Consider the following 23078-nt stretch of genomic DNA (forward strand, 5'->3'; position numbering starts at 1 on the left):
AAGCATCCTTTCCGATACTTGCAATGTCACGTACAGTCTTCCTTGCGGTCAATCCGTAAGAGTCCCCTAGAAGCATGCGTATCCTCTGGTAGGCTTGTCCAGCATGAATCCCATCCACTCCTGTCCTTCTTTTCCAACCCAATTTCGAGGGACGCTATGGTCGCGCAATCACCATTTGGGCCCAGCAGTTCCCAGCCTTGTACGCTGCTATTTGCATATGCTGCATAAGCGCAACCTGTGTATGAGGTAGAGTGTCAGGTGCTCCACCTTTATGCATGAACTGCCACTTTCTTTTTTTTTTTGATAAGACATTTTATTGTGTTTTATAACATAAATAAGGTAGCCACCGAGCGGAGGGGGGGGGGCTGAGAACAACAAAACAACAAAGAAAGGGGAGAACAAAAATTAAAAGCACCCAGAACAGCACCTTCAGTCACGAATCCGCTCGACGTTAATAATATCTCTCGCCACCTTGGGTCGCGATCATCCCGTCCCACTCTCCATCCGTACACACAGAAATCACCACTGTCCCGGATGTCAAGGCCCAGTTTCTTCCCATTTCCCCCATATTTTAGATGCTTTATTCAGGCATCCTCTTGCGCCATATATCCTGTGTTCCATCATGGCACATGAGTCCATGTCAAGTATCCATTGTTCCAGCGTCGGGGTGTCAGACGCTCCCCATTTCTGCGCAATATTGCATTTCAACAGGGCCATCGCAGTGTTCAGTAGCATTTTTTCCCATTTGTTCGAGTCAGACATGTCCGGGACGCCCAGAATTAAGACCCTTGGATCTAGTTCGATAGGACAAGTAAGTGACTTGGACAATTCCGTACAGAATGCAGTCCAGTAGGCACGGATCTAGGGGCATGACCAGAGTATGTGGTAGAAGGTGCCTTCCTCCTCTCCACAGCAGCCATGTAAAATAGTTCGAGGGTAGTACACCCTATGCAGGATTTTGAGTTGCACTAATCTAAGTCTGGAGGAGATGGCTACCTCTTGTGGGTACATTTGGACCTGGATCCAGTCCTCAGGGTCTATTTCCTCCACATCCCTTTCCCATTTGACCCTCAATCCCGCTAGCTTGGGTGTTGCAAAGGAAGTGATAGCTTTGTAAAGAGTGGACGTACATTTGCTGGGAATATACGCAGGCAGCATATTGTGTTCTATCGGACTGTAATCGGGGACTGTGTCGCCTGAGGGTATATGGGTTCGGAGGGCATGGGTTAATTGTGTAAAGTGATATTGTTCGGTGCTGGGCATCTGGAATCTATGCTGCACATCTTCAAATGAGGTTAATTTCCCATCCTTGAGGATATCTTCGACTCTCAGAACTCCCGCTCTCACCCAGCGCGGCTATGGTTTGAATTTCTCGATTTCTTCAGATTGCTGTTTTGCCATAAGGGTTGTGCCGCATGGGTTCCACTTCTGCTCTAATGTGAGTTAGCGTCCGGTCCCCGTGGAGAAGGTCATTGACCACCGAAAGTTGTGAGGCCCAGTAGTAGGTTTGGAGACGGGGTACGCCAATCCCACCCTCTTAGACAGACCTCTGCAAGGTGCTTAATGCGATACGTACATGGCCTCCCACCCAGAGGAGTTCCCTGAGGAGGGTTTCTATCCGATTGAATTCAGGGGCGGGGATCGTAAGTGGGGCATTCTGCAAGACATAGAGGAACCTTGGTAGTGACATCATTTTAAAAAGTGCGGCTCTCCACATGAGGGTCAAAGGGAGGAGCTTCCAGTGGTGGACGTCGTTAACCAGCCTATCTATGATCGGCTGGAGATTGTGCCTGACATACCTAGTAAGATCCGGTGTTACCCAGATCCCCAGGTATTTGAAGCCCTGTCGTTCAAGCCGGTATGGACAGTTCGGTAGCTCGGCCTGCTCCCCTCCTTTCACCGGAAACAGTACGGATTTCCTCAAGTTGATTTTCAACCCACTGAATTCCCCGTAAGTGACAAGTATTTGAGTTACTGTGGGGCAGCTCCGAGCTGGGTCAGCCAGGTAAAGTAGTAGATCGTCAGCGTAGAGAGATATGCGATCCTCATGTCCCTCAGGCAGTTAAATCCCGTCCATGCCCCGCTCTGACGAAGCCACAGTGCAAGTGGTTCAATGGCGAGGGCGAAGAGGAGGGGGGAAAGGGGGAAGCCCTGTCGCGTGCCTCAACCTAAGGGAAAGGTTTGGGAGGTCCACCCCTTTACTTTAACTTCTGCCTGGATGTTTATATAAAGCAATTTTACCCAGCCTAGGAAGCCCTCTCCAAATCCCATACGGATCATGATTTCCCACAGGCTATCCCAACGGATAGAATCGAACGCCTTTTCGAAATAGATTGCCAAAAGGGCCAATGAGGTATCAAGGATGGGGGCCCGTTCTAGCGCCAAGTGGAGTCGGCGTATATTCATCGTGGTTGATTTATGAGGCATAAAGCCACACTGGTCTGGATGTATGAGTGTATCCGCTACCAGTTGCAGTCGGTTAGCCAGGAGCTTGGCGAGGACCTTGGCTTCGCCATTAATTAACGAGATCGGCCTATAAGAGCCACATTGCTCTTGGGGTTTATCTGGTTTAGGGATAACCACTATGGTAGCATTACATAGGTCGTCCGGGAGGGAGCCCCACTCCAGCGCGGCAAGCAGCATCTGATGCAGGGGAGGTGCTATATTATTACCCCCAAGTTTCTGCCAGGTTTCTATCAGGAACCCGTTTGGGCCCAGGGTCTTCCCCGGCTGCAACTGTCCAAGGGCTTCTATCAACTCGGCCTCAGAAAGATCAGAATCCAGCATCTCTCGTTGCTGCACCGATAGAGTGGGGAGCACCACGCCATCAAGGAGGGTCCAGTCCAGCGGTAGGTCTGGGGCCTGGTATAATTCAGTGTAGAATTGGGCAAAGGCTTCTGCTATTTCAGCGTCTGATCGACATTTCTCACCCTGTGGGGTAATGATCTCACGGACCAGTCGTCGACCCTCATCTCTCCTTTCCAGCCAGGCCAGCATCTTCCCGGCTTTATCCCCCAACTCGTATATCCTAGCCCTAGTTTCCCAATGGGCCTGTTTGGCGCTGTCTAACAGAAGGTTTCGGAGACGTTCACTGGCCTGTTGGAGGGACATGTGGGTCTGTGAGGTGGGGTCCAGGGTATGTTCGCTCTCTCGGTGGGCTATCTCCGCTTCTGCCTCAACTATCTTTTGGAGCCTCTCCCTTCTTCTATTTGCTGTCCAGGAGATTATCTCTCCCCGCAGCACGGTCTTGTAGGCCTCCCACAACACTATTGGGTCATTGCTACTAGTATCATTAATTTCGAAGTACTCAGTTGAGGCTTCCGTAAGGCGATCCACCAAATCCGGGAAACCCAGATAATAAGCATTCAATCGCCACGTTTTAGGGGGGATTGTTCCTTGCAGCCGCAGCTCCACCAGGAGAGGCGAGTGGTCCGATACCCCCCGAGGGAGCAAGTCTGCTGAGAGTATTCTAGGGAGATCTATGTGCGGAACAAATAAATAATCAAGCCTGGAAAGGGAACCATGGGCCCCGGAATGGAACGAAAAACCTCTGATTCCTGGATGCAATTCCCGCCATACATCACCAAGACCCAGGGCGGATACAAAGTTGGATAGCTTTGTGGGAAGTTTCGGGTTGCGTTGCCTAATAAGGGAGCGATCTAGAGTGTTACACATGACGTTGTTGAAATCGCCCCCCAGAAACCACTTGTCCGGTTGGTGCCTACCCATCAAAGAGGTCAGGTCATCGAGGAGTTCCTGTCCCAACCCGGGTGGGGAATAGGTTGACACGAATCCAACTGTTTCCCCCTGGAGTGTCCCAAGCGCCATCACATAGCGCCCACGGGGGTCTTGTTCTAGTGTCAGCAAGACAAATGGGACCCGTTTATGTATAAGAATAAGGATGCCCTTGGACCCCATCATATATCCCGCATGGAAAGCGGTCCTATGATTATTACGCAGGAAGAATTTACAATCTGCCCCCGCAAGGTGTGTTTCAGAGAGTAAGGCCACGTCGGGGGAATGTCTGGAGAGTAGCTGCTTGATCAGGCGTCTCTTGATCGTGGAGCCCATCCCATTCACATTCCAAGTAAGGACCCTAAGGGAGCTGGGGCGCGTAGACACAGATGGATGAGATTGGTCAGAGGGCATCTGGTAGCAGTATCAGAGGGGTAGGCAAGCTGCCCGCAGAGGCGCAGCCTCGGTCTATACGGTGTGTGACCGTTCGGTGAGAGAGAGACAGAGGGTGAGGTCTGAGGCGCTGTCTGTGTGTGGTGCGGTCCCAACTGGTCAGGAACTTCACCATCCCTTGAAAGTTACCAGGAAGGGTCTGTCCTGAAATAACGAAAAACTTCTCCCAACTAACTTCTCCCTCCCCCTCCCTATACTCCACCCCAACTTGAAGTACCTGTCGACCCAACATTGCTGACAATCACAAAAGGTGTCAGCCTGAACAGCCCTTATTAAAGATCAACTGGAAAAAGTCGGGGGGGGGGGTGGTGTGGTGGCATTTCCCCCCTTCTCAAAACCCCAAGTGGGAGGGTGGCAATCCCCCGTTTACCGCAATGTAAATGTGTGATATCGCCTTTGGTGGCTCCGTGACTCTGCTGCGTCGGCGACCCCCTACTGGGTGCCAGTCGACCAGCGGGTGGGGCCCTCATCAGGGTTCAAGGCGGAGGCCCATCACCTCCATCTTCCGGCGGATCCGGCAATGGTGGTCGATTCGGTCTGGGGCGTTGCTCCGGCGGCGGTCTGGGATTTCTATTTCTATTGCCTCGGGTTGCGGACCAGTCCCCTTCAATGTGTAGTTCCACCCAGCGCCATGCCTCCTCAGGATTGTCGAAATGGACCGTCATGCCTTTGTAGTGAATTTTTAATTGTGCAGGGAATAAGAGGCCATATTTGACACCCAATGCTTGCAGTTGCTTCTTGAGCTTTCCAAAGGACTGTCTCGCCTTCTGTACTTCCCTGGTGTAGTCAGGGAAAAAGGCCAGTCTGGATCCATTGAATGTAGTCGTTCCCTTGGCTCTTGCAAGTTGTAATAGTGCATCTCGATCTTGGTAGTTTAAAAATCTCACAATCACTGTGCGTGGGGGAGCGCCGGGCAGCTGTCTACCCGCGGGCATTCGATGCGCTCTCTCGATAGAGAAGAATTTTGAAAAGGATTGCAAATCAAACAGGTCCGCTAATAGTTGTTCCAGAAATAGTTCCATGCAGGGCCCCTCCTCCTTCCCCGGGATACCGAGGATGCAGACGTTATTACGTCTGGACCTCCCTTCGCCCTCCTCCACCCTAGCCTCTAGCGTCTTGAGCGCAGCCGAAACTCTGCAGAGTTGTTGTTGCATAGTGTGTAGCCCATCTTCTGTCGTTGCAATCCGCTGTTCTGCTTCTCCAGTGCGCGCTGACAGTTTCTGGAGGTCGTGTCTAAGAAGGGAGACATCAAGGCTTATGCGGTCTATCTTCTGCTCCAATGGCAGCCATGACGTCTTTGAGTGAAAGCGTCTGTTCGACCTCCATCTCTTGAGAGTGCTGCGGGTGGGGTTCCGACTGTTGTGACGAGGGCACAGTGTATTGCTCAATTCTATTCAGCATGTTGGGCTTCTTTGCCGTATCTTTGCCCATGGTCGCTCCCTGATCCAGAAGCTGGGGTTGGACTACAGTGTTCCTGCCAAGGGCTCTGGCGGTGCCCATTGGATTGACCACGACTCGGCCGTACCGTGGCAGAGCCACAGAGCTGGTTTATTGTAACCACGGTACCAGACCTACCCTGGGTCTCCTGCCGCCTTGGAAGCGCCGGGGGCAGTCCAGAAAGTCAGTGCTCGCTCAAGCGGCTACCGCCCCCCCAGGAAGTCGTGGTTGAGGATCAGTGTGGTGTGGCGATAACGCTGCCGTTACCCGTGGCAGCCCTGCAATCCAGGAGTCCTGAGCCTACAGCGATACTTCCACCAAGGGACCCCCTTGGGTTCGAGTCAAGTTGTTCGCGCCTAAGCCTCGTGACAGCATGCCAATGGGACCGCCCCGGTCTCGGCAGGGGGGGGTTCGTTGGGGGTACAGGGGAGCTTTATGGTTTTTGTGCGCTTGTGGGCGTTCCCCCGGTCCCAAGCTGCTTCCTTCAACAACACCTGCGGGTATTCCCTTATGACCGGCTTGTCAGCCCTTCAGGCTATCAGTGTGTCACTGGTGGGTGTCTTCCTTGGCTTTACACAAAAGGAATGCTCCGCGGTATGTCCCTCAATCAAGGCGAGCTGGGGCAAGTTTAATGTATCAGGTAGCAAATAATCTTGTATTGCAGCACCCCAATTAGTTCTGGCGTACAGGTTGGTCGCCTCTACCCCTGCAGTGAAGTGCCCGAGGCCAGCCTTGCCCACGCCACACGTTATCCTTGGTGGCGGGTTTAGTTCTAATTCCGCCCAGCACAGTTAGGGGGGGAAACAGGCCGTGCCGAGCCGTACCTTGATATTATAATCCGGTGCCCCCGGTCCCGCTCCCGGGCCTCATCCGCTCCGATCAGCAAAGTCGCCTGCAGTCCTCCGCGGGGGCAGCACTAGTGCAGCGTGCGTCCCCGCCTTTATGTATCCGTTTGTGTTTCCAGGTCTGCCAGGAGGGCCGGGGTGTCGCACACTTGCGGCGGCACAGCCTCGCCAGCCGCTGCACTCCTCACCCACGGGAGTCGGAGCCAGCACCTGGGTCTCGGGTGCGGGAAAGGGCGCCGCTCCCCCCCACCTCAGGCACAACCCGCAGGGTCGTGCAGAGCCATATGCAGCCTCTCCATATTTCGGGAGAGACAGCGGTCCCCTCCAGTGCCGACAGCTGCACGGCAGGGCCGGTTCATCAGGCGCAATCACCTCTCCGGCGCTCAGGCTGGACAACGTTCCCTCCGCTTCTTGGGTCCCGCGGCCGGCGTCGCTGCATCCCGCCGCCGCTCCCCAAGTCGCGTTGCCAAGGATCCTTCGGCAACACCGGGGGGAGGACTCCTGGGCTTGGCAGACACAGTCAGTCTCTATGCAGGGCCCCAGGAGAGTCGCCGTTGGCACTGCTCCACGCCTCCAGCCTCCGCACCAGAGCCGCCCCTCCAGTCCTCGCCGGCGCAGCCACACAGCTACGGCCGCAGGCGCGAAAGTCTGTTGGCGGCCATCTTGCCCGCAGGTCCCTTTTCGCCTCGCAAATTTCAAAGAGCAATTATTCCGTTTAGTGGATGGCCACAGCTCCACAGTTTCACACAAGCATGCCGCAGAAGATCTTCTTTCATGTGGTGTCTTTTGGAGCCACAGGCTATCACCTTAACAGGCTGTATCTGCAGGATATTTAGCGTGGCAGCGGGAGCCAAAGGGACTCACGTCTGCATCTCGTCGCGGTTGGCCACGCCCCCCGCCACTTTCTTTCTTGATATGCTCTTCGCTTCTGGTGCAGTTATTTGGCAAAATTACAAATACCTTCATTGTCTTCAGGGATTCTTCTACTGAATGCTTAGTCGGCCTCTCAGCCAAGGTACCAAATGCTAAGGTGATATCCCCATATGACTTGCAGGTGCCCCAACCAGTCTTATGTCTTTACCTGCAAAAAAGAACCCAAAGTCACAGCAAGTATCTGCTTGGAACATTAGCAAGGCGATATAGTGATCAGGACCAAGAGCCGCAACTTATGAGCAGCAAAGCACCAGATGTTCTTCCCAATTCTAAATGTTCAGATGATGTGCCAATGTTATTTTTAAAACAACAACATTGGTGTCTATAGTGAGTACGAGGGCTTTTTTTATAAACTTGCTGCAGAGCATCACTTAGGTGGAGTAGGATGCGAATGTCCCTGCCTCTTCTGTGAACATGGAGACATCGCAAGACATCTTGTCGTTTATACAAAGCACATTTCTATCATTTGTGGTAATCATCTGTTGTTAATCTGCAGTTGTTGTTAAGGCGATTAATTCAGTCTTATTTTCATAAATGCATAGAAGCTCTGGCCAGTTTTTTGGAACCAACTTGTTGGCGCAACTCATATTCCAAACACCATTTCCCCTTTTGCTGCATTTGTCCCCCTTCAAACTTTCAGGCCTATACATGTCGCATCTAATTTCTAATCTTGATGCGGATTGAAGCTGCGATTTGATGCAGGCTAAATAAATATTTGTCGAATAATCTTGGAATGATTTTGCAAACCGTAGTTGAAGCATGTTTAGGATTGCTGTAACATCAGGAATGGCAACCTGGACTACAGGGCTGGACATACTTTCTTTCCCAAGTGTGAGTGCTTCCCATCTTTGTAACTGCTGCGAGATGGGCAGAATTTTCATGCCAAAAGAAGTCGCGCAGATCACCATTACATATTTGGGATACAATAGTATAGAGAAGAGTCATCATTCCGCATTGATGTTCATTGTAAATGCTCATTTGACTTTTCTCTGATTGCAGGACTGCTGAAGATATGGAGGTTGTTCCATTTCATAGGATCTGGATATGTTTGGTTTGGTAAACAATCCTCTCACTGACATATGTCTCATATTGGACAACTCCAATCTTGGGCACTACGTCTGCCGCTGCCGCATTAACTATATTTCTACTGTCTAGTGCAATAGGATCACAGCTGGTATTAACAAAACGCTTTCTCATATTTTCTAATGCTCGATACAGAGACCTGCCATCTTTTGCATACGCTATCTGTGAATGCTTTTTGGCCTCATGGCGGTGCTCATGCATGTCCCATCTCCTCTTAGTTGATGTCTAAAATTCTTTATTTGAGTGGGCCATTTCAGGGCCGTAGCCCATCCAGTGAAGCAGAGCTGATGGTCTTTCTGCCAGGCCTACAGCCAGACCATCACCCTTGACTGATGCATTATTCTGCTCATGGGTCTGATCAAAGGAAATGGAAGAGAATGCATGAATTGTTCATGGGTGTTACAGTGGCGTTCTTTAAGTGAAATCATATCTCGTAAGTGGGCATGAATGTATCTTGTAAAGTGGGTATGGCCCAAAGCAAAGAACCAGAGTGTCATGCCCGCGCCGCTGGCACACGCATTGGCAACCATCATGGACCACTTGGTACTCATTTATCCTCCTAATCCTCTGTGAACAACTCCTATTCACGCCTTGGTCTTTTTTTTTCCATTTGCTCAACTTTGGTTCCTTCTTGTTTTATTCAATTAACTACATTTCCCATAATGCACCTGGCTACAGTCCTCAATTCCTGGCTATTCTCATTCCTCGTTATTGGGACCACAATCCCCAGAAGCCCTAGCAGCCAGTGCTGCTTCCACCTGCTCAGGGCCAGAGAGGGAGGAGGCAGATTGTCTTCAGGTGTGCGGCTCCAGGTGCTGTCAATTAGCCTGCCTCAGAACAGGGCAGGGCTGTATATAAGCAGCTGCCTGCAGGAGCACAGTGTCTTGCATCTTGAGATCTCCCTGCTTGCCTTGACCCGCTACTTTGTTTGCTGTTTCTGTTGCTGCATTTCCCTGTTTTGGATCCAGTGCCCTGCCGGGCTCTCTACTTTGCAGCTGATCACGCTCTGCTGCCTTCCAGCCACCGCCCTTGCCCTTCCGGGCTCTCTACATTGCAGCTGATCACGTTCTGCTGTTTTCCAGCCCCCGCCTGTGCCCTTCGGGGTTTCCTACCTTGCAGCCGATCTCGCTCCGCTGCTTGCTACCTACCTTTTTCCGCTGGGTTCTCAGCCTGGCAACCTACTACAGTCCTCTGCAGCCCTCTACAGCCAGCGGCCCTGCTCCTCTGGGCTCACTCCTTGCTGCCCTGCTCTTCTGGGCTCCTTGCCTTGCAGCCTGCCTCACTCCGGCTGCCTACAGTCCTTGTCCTCTGGGCTTCCTGCCCTTCAGCCTGCCTCACTCCGGCTGCCTACAGTCCTTGTCCTCTGGGCTTCCTGCCCTGCAGTCTGCCTCACTCCGGCTGCCTACAGTCCTTGTCCTCTTGGCTCCCTGCCCTACAGCCTGCAACCCTCTGCTGTCTCCAAGCCCTTGTCCTCTGGGCTCCTTCCTTGCAGCCTGCTCCCTCAGCTGCCTACAGCCCGTGTCCTCTGGACTCCGTGCCTTGCAGCCTACTACAGTCCTTCGCAGTCCACTACAGTTTGCCTGCACCTAGTCCCACTCTTGACTGCAGACCTGCTTCCTACTTTGCAGCCCTTCTGTTTTCCTGACTGCTGCTCCCTTGTTCTCTTCCTTGAGTCCTCTGTACTCCACCTTAGGTTATCTACTTCAGTCTAACTGCTTTTCCTTCATTTCCTTCTGCTAGATTGCTCATTGACTTCCTTTTCGCTGGATATATCTGTTCTTGTCTTCTCATGTGTCTTATGTAATCCCTTTGTACAGCGCTTGCCTGTTGGTTTCCGGCAGGCAACCTCTGCCCCTTCCCTTGTCGCGTTTTCAGTGTTACAGACACCCACTGCTGTTGTTCCCAGCCATGAGCATACAGCGTGGGCCTCTGTTATAGCAATCTGTGCAGAAGGCTGGAGTTTCCTAAGGTTTGTGGAACACTCTTTCCCATTTCAGCATACACCCCAAGAGGGAATCCAGTTTGTTTGTACCTTTATATCTTTTGCCCCTTTTGGCTCACAGCTACAGTTTCCTACTCTTCTTTCTTGTTTAACTCCCTGCTGTGTGTGCTTATCTGCTACCTTACTTTGGCACAGCCACCCAAAATCTACCTGGGTACCCTGTGTCACTCTTGACAGAGTGCCATTCCTGACAGAATGCAAGACCAAAAAGATTCTTGTTCCATAGGCAGGAAAGGCACACACAGACCAAGAATGCCTTCTTTTCGGTTCAAGAAACCTCTACAAAGATCTAAAGTTTTTCTAAGGACAGCAAACAAGAACCCTAGTTTAAAAGACAGACTCGTCCTAGTAAACAAAGGTTTACAAGCACAGTACTACACTCACTGGCTCTCTGATGCTTCTATGCATAACTACTATGACATTTGCAACTATGATCCACAGTCTCCATCTGTAGAAGAACTACAGCTAGAAAACAAACTCATGCAGATTTTGTTAGCCCAACCAGTGGAAGACACTCATGCGGTTTCTGACATTTCTTTTGACACTGCTTCAACCAAAGATGTTGCACTCATTGTGGCAAACTCTCATCCAGAGTACGCTGTTGCCGAAGTGATATGCTCAAGATCAGCTTGGCAAGCTACATAACCTCCCCTGACTGCTGTAAACACTCATTTAACCGGACAAGGCATTCAGTATCCTGAGGTTAGTGCAGCTGGTCCTGGGTACAAAAGACCAATACTGACCATCAGTTGTGTTAATTCCTCCCCAGTAACTACTAACCATGATAACTCTAAGGTCAGTCTTCCAATTGCAACACCCGAATTTTCTGCTGCACCAGATTCTGAAGCTGTAGAACAGGCTAATGGAACATACCTGTTACAAGAACAACTCTTAAGACTTAAAAGACAAACCGAAGACCTCTATGATGAATTTGCCTATCTGCATTATAAGAATCTAGCTAAGGGACACAATTTACCAGACCATCTGACACTATGTCCAACACCCGACATTCTGTCTTTAGTGTTTAACAGATTAAGGCCTGTACTGGTAACACAGAAGAGGATACAGACTTATACAGAGCAGTTGGAAGACCTGAACTTGGCATATACATACCAGTTAAAGCTTGACACCGCTCATTCACTTACTAGCCACAGTAACACAGGCTGTCGTTCAGATAGTGAAGAATGGATTCCTCCAGTGGGCCAGATCGCTCACACGGCCATTACACAAAAGATCAAGTGTAATCATCTGACTGGACATTCCGCTGAGTCAAAGGATTGTTCCATTTTTGCCCTTGGTGTCAGTCCTTTACTCCCACTTACAGCCTCTACTGAAGTGACCAGATCTGAGATGTATTCTGCTTCTATGAACATTGGCACTCCTGACCATGAGTCAGATCCTGAAACATACCCAGTACCTGTCTGGAATCCAACTTTGCCTACTGTCAATACCCCAGATCCATGTATCAACTTGGGCACACAAGACTTTGCAGGCCAGCCTTCGGAAGGCTTACCCTTTCCTGGTCCCACATCCACCATGCTACTTGTTACAAGATCTGCAAGCCCAATCTCTGCTGCTCCCCCTGCTAGTACTCCTGAATCTGCTACTGATGCCTCATCTCAGATCACTCCCAATGCAGTCGAACCACCCCCTTCCTCTCTGCCTGCAAGGACAGTACCTGTTGCAAAGCCAGTTAAAAGTTCTCCTATTAAGGCTACAGCTCCGTTAGATCCTGTTGGTGCCTCTGCAGCACTTAAACTACCAGTCACAACGCCATCAGTCTCAGATGCGTCCCTGTCGGCTGGTGCTCCTGTGACACCTATACTTCCAGCTGTTACAGCCTCTGAACTTCCTACTGCCATTCTTGATCTTCCTGCAACTCATGGTGTTCCTGCAACATTTGTTACTCCTGAAGTCTCTGTCGCAAATCTTCATGTTGCCATTGCTGCTTCTGACTATTTGGACGACCGTCCTAGAGCAACCAATTCAGCTGAATCTCTGGTTCCACCTTTCAGCACTGTACCATTGCCAGTCCTAAGGAAGACCACTTCTTTCAAAGCAATATATGCCATGGAATCTGCAGCACATCTCCACAGTTCCTCAGTTCATGAACGCACTGTTGGGTTTTTGGTCCCTAAGAAGTTGTCTTTTCTGAATTATACCTCAAAGGTTCGAAAACATTGGTAATGTCTCCTCCCTTCAAGACTCTCACCTTGCAGCATTAAACAGTTTTTGGTGCTTCATGATGTGCCTTTTTGGTATAAGACTCTCTCGTGGTGTCACAGGCCTTGGATGTGCTCTTCTTGTTGGTCAGTCTTCAGGGGACCTGGAGAGGGGCATACTGTCATGCCCGCGCCGCTGGCGCACGCATTGGCAACCATCATGGACCACTTGGTACTCATTTATCCTCCTAATCCTCTGTGAACAACTCCTATTCACGCCTTGGTCTTTTTTTTCCATTTGCGCAACTTTGGTTCTTTCTTGTTTTATTCAATTAACTACATTTCCCATAATGCACCTGGCTACAGTCATCAATTCCTGGCTATTCTCATTCCTCGTTATTGAGACCACAATCCCCAGAAGCCCTAGCAGCCAGTGCTGCTTCCACCTGCTCAGGGCCAGAGAGGGAGGAGGCAGATTGTCTTCAGGTGTGCGGCTCCAGGTGCTGTCAATTAGCCTGCCTCAGAACAGGACAGGGCTGTATATAAGCAGCTGCCTGCAGGAGCACAGTGTCTTGCATCTTGAGATCTCCCCGCTCCTGTTTGCCTTGACCCGCTACTTTGTTTGCTGTTTCTGTTGCTGCATTTCCCTGTTTTGGATCCATTGCCCTGCTGGGCTCTCTACTTTGCAGCTGATCACGCTCTGCTGCCTTCCAGCCACCGCCCTTGCCCTGCCGGGCTCTCTACATTGCAGCTGATCACGTTCTGCTGTTTTCCAGCCCCCGCCTGTGCCCTTCAGGGTTTCCTACCTTGCAGCCGATCTCGCTCCGCTGCTTGCTACCTACCTTTTTCCGCTGGGTTCTCAGCCTGGCAACCTACTACAGTCCTCTGCAGCCCTCTACAGCCAGCGGGCTTGCTCCTCTGGGCTCACTCCTTGCTGCCCTGCTCTTCTGGGCTCCTTGCCTTGCAGCCTGCCTCACTCCGGTTGCCTACAGTCCTTGTCCTCTGGGCTTCCTGCCCAGCAGCCTTCCTCACTCCGGCTGCCTACAGTCCTTGTCCTCTGGACTTCCTGCCCTGCAGTCTGCCTCACTCCGGCTGCCTACAGTCCTTGTCCTCTGGGCTCCCTGCCCTACAGCCTGCAACCCTCTGCTGTCTCCAAGCCCTTGTCCTCTGGGCTCCTTCCTTGCAGCCTGCTCCCTCCGCTGCCTACAGCCCGTGTCCTCTGGACTCCCTGCCTTGCAGCCTACTGCAGTCCTTCGCAGTCCACTACAGTTTGCCTGCACCTAGTCCCACTCTTGACTGCAGACCTGCTTCCTACTTTGCAGCCCTTCTGTTTTCCTGACTGTTGCTCCCTTGTTCTCTTCCTTGAGTCCTCTGTACTCCACCTTAGGTTATCTACTTCAGTCTAACTGCCTTTCCTTCATTTCCTTCTGCTAGATTGCTCATTGACTTCCTTTTCGCTGGATATATCTGTTCTTGTCTTCTCATGTGTCTTATGTAATCCCTTTGTACAGAGCTTGCCTGTTGGTTTCCGGCAGGCAACCTCTGCCCCTTCCCTTGTCGCGTTTTCAGTGTTACAGACACCCACTGCTGTTGTTCCCAGCCATGAGCATACAGCGTGGCCTCTGTTATAGCAATCTGTGCAGAAGGCTGGAGTTTCCTAAGGTTCGTGGAACACTCTTTCCCATTTCAGCATACACCCCAAGAGGGAATCCAGTTTGTTTGTACCTTTATATCTTTTGCCCCTTTTGGCTCACAGCTACAGTTTCCTGCTCTTCTTTCTTGTTTAACTCCCTGCTGTGTGTGCTTATCTGCTACCTTACTTCGGCACAGCCACCCAAAATCTACCTGGGTACCCTGTGTCACTCTTGACAGAGTGCCATTCCTGACCCAGAGAACAATCTTTTTAAGGGTTCCCGTATAGAGCATGAAGCCCCCCTCTCGTATCGCTTGGACATAGATCACCAAGAGAAGATCCACCTGTCGAACAATTATCCAGAATCCGAAAAGGGACCATACAACATTTCTTTCCTTGCACCTGTCTTTTAGCAAAGTTACTTGATTGATATTTTCTAAGCCTTGGCTCTGCTGATAACAGACCTGCTGGGGAAGTACATATAGACTACTGGCTGTGATTTGATGAGCCTCACGTGTACGTGTCACATCAGTTGCTTTTATAAATAAACCATTTTTTCCAGCTATGGAAAAAGCACTCCAGTCCACCCACTTTCATTCAGAAGATTTCCAAGTGCCACGAGAACTTACATATCAATAGGGAGCCCACCAAACATTACAATAAATGTACCCTCGCCACACATTGCTAGCCACTTCCACTGGATTTGTTTTGCTAATGAGTAGAGTGGCTGATGGAATGTGATGATTGGCACCTGCCCAGGATTATGGGCTGGAACTACTGTCTTCACAATATCCATTGAATGATGAATCATGACCACTGCCATGGAGTGGTGTTAAAAAAAAAAGAAAGCAGGGAAGCTAGTGTCATCCTGGTATCAAGACTCGTACACTCTGCAAAATTAAGATACAGAGAGAAGATAGTGTTGATAATCCTTAAAACTCTCATCTAGTACACAGGTATGCTCTCTTTCACCATCGTATGGAGGTGCTTCTTGTTGGCTTGCACGGTATGCCACCCAGGAGATTATTCCATTCCCTTGGAAGCTGTCCCTAGGCAGAACGTGTGTCAGACGCTCCAGCCAGGTATGTTCTTTCTCCAGGGCTTGCTGCATTAGTTGATAGTCAAGAAACCTTTGTTTGGATCTTCTTGCTTTGGCACAAGACAATCTGTTCTGACAGGATAAGAAGGGGGATTGGTTGGGTAAGAATCGGGGAGATGTGCAGTCTTTTCGTTTGCACCAGCACCATAATTTCTGGTGATGGTCCGATCAGTTCCACTGAAATTATTGCCTGAATGTTGGGAAATGAAATGGCTGTCCCATGGTAAGAGTCATAAGCAGTACTAGAGCTGGAATTAAGATCAATATTGTCCACCACACTGGTCAGAAAAATCCCTTTTTTTTATCTAAAGAGGAATGACAGTTTCTTCCACATTGTAGCAATGTCATATTTTATTTGCTAGCGCATTGAGAGCTCTAGAGCATGATAATATATTTAGCCCTAGCTCGTACAGTTTTTTGTGTGCATCAGAGCACCTAAGTAGATGGACTGATGTGTTGCTCGTTCTTGGCTGTGCCTGACTGTACTTGCTTAGTGATACTCCCGATGTTGCACCAAACCATTGTACATAAGTAACTGTGCAATAGTGAAAATTGATTGCTACATAGTTAGACTGTGCTTTAATGTTTGGTCCATTTGTTACCACACCAATGAGTGGGAAGAGGGAGATGCTGGCAAAGAGTCTTCTTGACACTTTTCTCCAAGTGATCCGTTGAAGTGATTTTTCATTTGAAAAAAGTCTCTGCTAGCTGTTTTAGCAAGATGAACAGTATCACTGTCTGCATTGCGCTTTTATGATTTCCTCAGTGTAGTTCCAATATTTTGAGCAAAAATGTGCACCGCACGTCGGCCTTGCTCATGTATTTCATTGTTGGAAAAGTAGATCAATATCCTGCCTTTCCGGTTCATTGATTGAAAGTGCCCGGAGAAATCAAGTCCACGCTGCTTCATCCCGACACTCTACAGACTGCATTAGTCAACATGTTTAAATATGCAACTTCACTGTCCGCTGGAGCATTTCCAATATATGATATACGTTCTGCAAATGCAATAGCATGGTTTATTTGGTCCATATCAGATACCTGTTCAGTACAACTCAGCTTTATTCGACTTTTAGTCCTTAGTACAATAATACAAGTAAGGAAAAAAACATGTTAAAATTCATCAACGAGCCAAAGATCAGAGATAAAACAAAAGAATACATATTACATCAAGGATAACAAATCTACAGAAAAAACAGGGATAAGATATCTATGAAGTTAATTGTTTCCGAATCAGCCATGATCGATGGCCAAATGTATAAAATATACAGCACTTAAATCAGCCGTTGATCTGCAAAAGGCCAGAACCTCGGATGTGTGGCAAATATTACAAACCTTGAGCAATGGAATTCGATATCCTCAAAGCACTATGAACATCACAAAATAGCAAGGAGTGCAAAATCGTCTCATCGTCAAAGCCGCATAGAGGGCAAGTAGCAGAGTTGGAAGCAGACCAATTACTTGTAGACCTTGCTACTCTTAGGGAACTCATTATGAATTGAAGGAAAAGCGAACGGGTTAAGGGAGGTACAACCATATATCGAAATATGGTTCAAATCCATAAACTTGCTTGCTCAACAAATACGTATGGCCTTTACTCAGTCGAAGGCAAACATCCTCCAACATTTGCCAAGATAGTTGTTTTGCAGCTTTGCGTACTTCAAGGCGCCCTTCCCCCAAATCCGAAGGATTACTCCATAGAATATTCAAATTCAGGGCCATTAGCCACTTTTTTTTTACATGTACTACCCATGGGAGGGAATATCCCCCCTCAGTGGCTAAGAAATGCATACGTGCCTCTTTGGGTATGCCTAATATAGGAGTTGCCCAAATTCTTACCCAGAGCAACACTGGCCTAAAGAGGGCTTGGTCCGATAGTGTACGAGTTCCCCACTCCTGATGAAGAGGGGCATCTGGAGAGCTATTGGGTAGTGTCAGCAGCGACTTCAGGAATGTATTCTCAATTACTGCCAAGGGTTGGCAATTTAAATAGCCCCAGATTTCAGCACCGTAAAGAGCGGATGATGTGGCCTGCATATTATAAATCAGATACTTGTGGTGTTTCTTTATCTCTTGCTCTATTGTACAAGGAGACAAGGCAATATATATAGTACTTGGCTTCTTCTGCAATTAGATCTCCAGCATTCATTTTTGCAAGCAGATCTGTCTTTAGCTTTAGTGCACAATGACAAATATGAGCAACACGGACCAAAGTAGATGCCTTTCACAAAGGCCCTCCTGCAGGGAAGTGTTTGGCATGAGAAAAACATCTTTTTGTGATAGTAGAGAAACATTTTTTTACAAAACGCTGATGGGTGAATTTCTTTGGATTATCAGGACTTCCTTCTGTCAGAATCTTTCTTTTCTTTTGCTTTCTGAAACTGCAGCTTGGCTGAGCTGTGAAGCCGTGCTTTTCCCTGTTGCAATGTTGGCTCGATACCTTCACCTTCATTAAAATGTGATAGATTAATTCTTGGTAATTGTTCTTAGCTGATCCAACTAATTTAGAGCACCATAGTTTTCACCCTATGAAAGGAACATAACAGTGTTTAATTTAGTGGTTGTCACTTACCAGCCTGCAAAATCATTGTTGAGGCTATTTATAAAAATAACATCTTTTAGCTGAAACAATTATGCACCTCTTGACTTAATCACACTGCAAAACCCCACAAGAATATTGGGAATCATCATATGAGCAGTTCCCTTTGCATCACGTTATGACTCAGAGGAACCTCTGATTTTTCTGCCTGGCAGATAAAACCCTTGTTCCAGGCTGTTTTTCCACACACTGGCCGTCATTACAACTCTGGCGGTAGCCGTGCCCTTATTAAGGGCACGGATGCCGCCGGAGTTGCATTTTTTTCCGGCACCCGCGAATGGGCAAGAACCGGGTCATGCTGAGTTTGGCGGACCCAGTAATTGCCAATTCGCGGGTACCGTTATGGCCGGCCTCCTGATCCCCATTCTGCCCCATATGGCAGAATAGGGGTCGGGAGCATGGTTGCACCGGCACTGTTAATAATGGTGCTGGTGCAATCATGTGTTCTGCTCACGGGTGCCAGTACTGACCATCGGTTGTGTTAATGCTTCCCCAGTAACTACTAACCATGATAACTCTAAGGTCAGTCTTCCAATTGCAACACCCGAATTTTCTGCTGCACCAGATTCTGAAGCTGTAGAACAGGCTAATGGAACATACCTGTTACAAGAACAACTCTTAAGACTTAAAAGACAAACCGAAGACCTCTATGATGAATTTGCCTATCTGCATTATAAGAATCTAGCTAAGGGACACAATTTACCAGACCATCTGACACTATGTCCAACACCCGACATTCTGTCTTTAGAGTTTAACAGATTAAGGCCTGTATTGGTAACACAGAAGAGGATACAGACTTATACAGAGCAGTTGGAAGACCTGAACTTGGCATATACATACCAGTTAAAGCTTGACACCGCTCATTCACTTACTAGCCACAGTAACACAGGCTGTCGTTCAGATAGTGAAGAATGGATTCCTCCAGTGGGCCAGATCGCTCACACGGCCATTACACAAAAGATCAAGTGTAATAATCTGACTGGACATTCCGCTGAGTCAAAGGATTGTTCCATTCTTGCCCTTGATGTCAGTCCTTTACTCCCACTTACAGCCTCTACTGAAGTGACCAGATCTGAGATGTATTCTGCTTCTATGAACATTGGCACTCCTGACCATGAGTCAGATCCTGAAACATACCCAGTACCTGTCTGGAATCCAACTTTGCCTACTGTCAATACCCCAGATCCATGTATCAACTTGGGCACACAAGACTTTGCAGGCCAGCCTTCGGAAGGCTTACCCTTTCCTGGTCCCACATCCACCATGCTACTTGTTACAAGATCTGCAAGCCCAATCTTTGCTGCTCCCCCTGCTAGTACTCCTGAATCTGCTACTGATGCCTCATCTCAGATCACTCCCAATGCAGTCGAAGCACCCCCTTCCTCTCTGCCTGCAAGGACAGTACCTGTTGCAAAGCCAGTTAAAAGTTTTCCTATTAAGGCTACAGCTCCGGTAGATCATGTTGGTGCCTCTGCAGCACTTAAACTACCAGTCACGACACCATCAGTCTCAGATGCGTCCCTGTCGGCTGGTGCTCCTGTGACACCTATACTTCCAGCTGTTACAGCATCTGAACTTCCTACTGCCATTCCTGATCTTCCTGCAACTCATGGTGTTCCTGCAACATTTGTTACTCCTGAAGTCTCTGTCGCAAATCTTCATGTTGCCATTGCTGCTTCTGACTATTTGGACGACCGTCCTAGAGCAACCAATTCAGCTGAATCTCTGGTTCCACCTTTCAGCACTGTACCATTGCCAGTCCTAAGGAAGACCACTTCTTTCAAAGCAATATATGCCATGGAATCTGCAGCACATCTCCACAGTTCTTCAGTTCATGAACGCACTGTTGGGTTTTTGGTCCCTAAGAAGTTGTCTTTTCTGAATTATACCTCAAAGGTTCGAAACATTGGTAATGTCTCCTCCCTTCAAGACTCTCACCTTGCAGCATTAAACAGTTTTTGGTGCTTCATGATGTGCCTTTTTGGTATAAGACTCTCTCGTGGTGTCACAGGCCTTGGATGTGCTCTTCTTGTTGGTCAGTCTTCAGGGGGCCTGGAGAGGGGCATACTGTCATGCCCGCGCCGCTGGCGCACGCATTGGCAACCATCATGGACCACTTGGTACTCATTTATCCTCCTAATCCTCTGTGAACAACTCCTATTCACGCCTTGGTCTTTTTTTTCCATTTGCTCAACTTTGGTTCTTTCTTGTTTTATTCAATTAACTACATTTCCCATAATGCACCTGGCTACAGTCATCAATTCCTGGCTTTTCTCATTCCTCGTTATTGGGACCACAATCCCCAGAAGCCCTATGAGCCAGTGGTGCTTCCACCTGCTCAGGGCCAGAGAGGGAGGAGGCAGATTGTCTTCAGGTGTGCGGCTCCAGGTGCTGTCAATTAGCCTGCCTCAGAACAGGACAGGGCTGTATATAAGCAGCTGCCTGCAGGAGCACAGTGTCTTGCATCTTGAGATCCCCCCGCTCCTGTTTGCCTTGACCCGCTACTTTGTTTGCTGTTTCTGTTGCTGCATTTCCCTGTTTTGGATCCATTGCCCTGCTGGGCTCTCTACTTTGCAGCTGATCACGCTCTGCTGCCTTCCAGCCACCGCCCTTGCCCTGCCGGGCTCTCTACATTGCAGCTGATCACGTTCTGCTGTTTTCCAGCCCCCGCCTGTGCCCTTCGGGGTTTCCTACCTTGCAGCCGATCTCGCTCCGCTGATTGCTACCTACCTTTTTCCGCTGGGTTCTCAGCCTGGCAACCTACTACAGTCCTCTGCAGCCCTCTACAGCCAGCGGGCCTGCTCCTCTGGGCTCACTCCTTGCTGCCCTGCTCTTCTGGGCTCCTTGCCTTGCAGCCTGCCTCACTCCGGTTGCCTACAGTCCTTGTCCTCTGGGCTTCCTGCCCAGCAGCCTTCCTCACTCCGGCTGCCTACAGTCCTTGTCCTCTGGACTTCCTGCCCTGCAGTCTGCCTCACTCCGGCTGCCTACAGTCCTTGTCCTCTGGGCTCCCTGCCCTACAGCCTGCAACCCTCTGCTGTCTCCAAGCCCTTGTCCTCTGGGCTCCTTCCTTGCAGCCTGCTCCCTCCGCTGCCTACAGCCCGTGTCCTCTGGACTCCCTGCCTTGCAGCCTACTACAGTCCTTCGCAGTCCACTACAGTTTGCCTGCACCTAGTCCCACTCTTGACTGCAGACCTGCTTCCTACTTTGAAGCCCTTCTGTTTTCCTGACTGCTGCTCCCTTGTTCTCTTCCTTGAGTCCTCTGTACTCCACCTTAGGTTATGTACTTCAGTCTAACTGCCTTTCCTTCATTTCCTTCTGCTAGATTGCTCATTGACTTCCTTTTCGCTGGATATATCTGTTCTTGTCTTCTCATGTGTCTTATGTAATCCCTTTGTACAGAGCTTGCCTGTTGGTTTCCGGCAGGCAACCTCTGCCCCTTCCCTTGTCGCGTTTTCAGTGTTACAGACACCCACTGCTGTTGTTCCCAGCCATGAGCATACAGCGTGGCCTCTGTTATAGCAATCTGTGCAGAAGGCTGGAGTTTCCTAAGGTTCGTGGAACACTCTTTCCCATTTCAGCATACACCCCAAGAGGGAATCCAGTTTGTTTGTACCTTTATATCTTTTGCCCCTTTTGGCTCACAGCTACAGTTTCCTACGCTTCTTTCTTGTTTAACTCCCTGCTGTGTGTGCTTACCTGCTACCTTACTTCGGCACAGCCACCCAAAATCTACCTGGGTACCCTGTGTCACTCTTGACAGAGTGCCATTCCTGACCCAGAGAACAATCTTTTTAAGGGTTCCCGTATAGAGCATGAAGCCCCCCTCTCGTATCACTTGGACATAGATCACCAAGAGAAGATCCACTTGTCGAACAATTATCCAGAATCCGAAAAGGGACCATTCAACATTTCTTTCCTTGCACCTGTCTTTTAGCAAAGTTACTTGATTGATATTTTCTAAGCCTTGGCTCTGCTGATAACAGACCTGCTGGGGAAGTACATATAGACTACTGGCTGTGATTTGATGAGCCTCACGTGTACGTGTCACATCAGATGCTTTTATAAATAAACCATTTTTTCCAGCTATGGTAACACCAGGCCGAAAAAGCACTCCAGTCCACCCACTTTCATTCAGAAGATTTCCAAGTGCCACGAGAACTTACATATCAATAGGGAGCCCACCAAACATTACAATAAATGTACCCTCGCCACACATTGCTAGCCACTTCCACTGGATTTGTTTTGCTAATGAGTAGAGTGGCTGATGGAATGTGATGATTGGCACCTGCCCAGGATTATGGGCTGGAACTACTGTCTTCACAATATCCATTGAATGATGAATCATGACCACTGCCATGGAGTGGTCTTAAAAAAAAAGAAAGCAGGGAAGCTAGTGTCATCCTGGTATCAAGACTCGTACACTCTGCAAAATTAAGATACAGAGACAAGATAGTGTTGATAATCCTTAAAACTCTCATCTAGTACACAGGTATGCTCTTTTTCACCAATTGTATGGAGGTGCTTCTTGTTGGCTTGCATGGTATGCCACCCAGGAGATTATTCCATTCCCTTGGAGGCTGTCCCTAGGCAGAACGTGTGTCAGACGCTCCAGCCAGGTATGTTCTTTCTCCAGGGCTTGCTGCATTAGTTGATAGTCAAGAAACCTTTGTTTGGATCTTCTTGCTTTGGCACAAGACAATCTGTTCTGACAGGATAAGCAGGGGGATTGGTTGGGTAAGAATCAGGGAGATGTGCAGTCTTTTCGTTTGCACCAGCATCATAATTTCTGGTGATGGTCCGATCAGTTCCACTGAAATTATTGCCTGAATGTTGGGAAATGAAATGGCTGTCCCATGGTAAGAGTCATAAGCAGTACTAGAGCTGGAATTAAGATCAATATTGTCCACCACACTGGTCAGAAAAATCCCTTTTTTTATCTAAAGAGGAATGACAGTTTCTTCCACATTGTAGCAATGTCATATTTTATTTGCTAGCGCATTGAGAGCTCTAGAGCATGATAATATATTTAGCCCTAGCTCGTACAGTTTTTTGTGTGCATCAGAGCACCTAAGTAGATGGACTGATGTGTTGCTCGTT

Source organism: Ambystoma mexicanum, chromosome 7q (genome assembly GCF_040938575.1).
Source record: "Ambystoma mexicanum isolate Mex_15411 chromosome 7q, UKY_AmexF1_1, whole genome shotgun sequence".
In the NCBI taxonomy this organism is placed as follows: Eukaryota; Metazoa; Chordata; class Amphibia; order Caudata; family Ambystomatidae; genus Ambystoma; species Ambystoma mexicanum.